Here is a 941-nt window from a genome sequence, read left to right as displayed (position 1 = left end):
TGTCTGGCCATAGCAAAGGTCTGTGAGCAATAATAGAATAGCCCTATTTTTGTTTTCTCCATGGATCAGCTAAGTTTCAGTAGATCAAGTTAGGTTCTCAGATTACTTCTATGATAAGCAGGTGGGCAGAATATAGGATTAGTTTCCTGTCAAATCCAAATGGTAAGATGAAACAAATAAATTGAATATATGTGAAAAGACAAACACGTGACTTAAAGGGAAGGAAACTGCATTGCCTCTTTTTCTTTTTTTCCCCACTGTGCAGCTTACTTCAGTGCGTGAGGCCCACCGGGCAGAGGCTGAGCCATGGTTTCGGGCCAGGGTGCTTTCCCATAGGGCACTGGGAGAGATCCGGGTGTCAGGCCTGCCGTAAATCCAAGCCCATGCGTTACATTGCCTTTTTTACCTTCATTTAGCTCCTCCCAAGTAGTAGTTTATCTAATAAATTAAACACCTGTTGTGGACCACTCTGCTTGGTTCTAGGAATTGTAACTCTACCCCCTGTGGCTAAGGATGAGTCAGTGACCTTTGGAATGCGAGCCACAGGAGACAAAGCTTGTCTCTGGTAGCAAATGCTACCTCAGTTTCCTCCCTGCCCCCAAAGCTGGTAGGAAGTCCTTGATGGGTAAGACCCCTCAGAGGAAGGGCAACCTAGGCCAGACACAATCACTTGGGAGGCCCTCATGGAAAGACTCAGGAGGGATGCAACAAAGAGCAATGGACTCTCGGCACTGCCCCCCTCCACGCTCTGACAAAGCCTGAGTTCCCATGTCCCTTATGAGGAGCAGTTCCTGGCTCTAATCCCTTTAAGCCTGAATACCTGATGGGGAGGGGTGCAGCTCCTTGCCTTGCTACAGCAGGTCCTGGGGAAAAATCTGGCATCACAAAGACTTGCTGATAAACCTGTGAAATCTACTCTGCTAAGAGTGCTTTCATTCATA

The 941-nt window shown here is 47.5% G+C and overlaps 1 non-coding gene across 1 annotated transcript; it reads right to left on the bottom strand.

Annotated features, from left to right (window-relative positions):
• Positions 1-255: 255 nt before the first annotated feature.
• On the bottom strand, positions 256-387 carry LOC118998930 (small nucleolar RNA SNORA42/SNORA80 family). Its single transcript, XR_005069000.1, has one exon. It is a non-coding gene; the product is annotated as a small nucleolar RNA SNORA42/SNORA80 family (small nucleolar RNA).
• Between the last annotated feature and the right edge of the window lie 554 nt (positions 388-941).

The sequence above is a fragment of the Sturnira hondurensis genome, unplaced genomic scaffold, assembly GCF_014824575.4.
Source record: "Sturnira hondurensis isolate 20B ecotype Veracruz unplaced genomic scaffold, ASM1482457v3 Scaffold0014384, whole genome shotgun sequence".
NCBI lineage: Eukaryota > Metazoa > Chordata > Mammalia > Chiroptera > Phyllostomidae > Sturnira > Sturnira hondurensis.
This window is presented reverse-complemented; position numbering and strand designations above follow the sequence as displayed.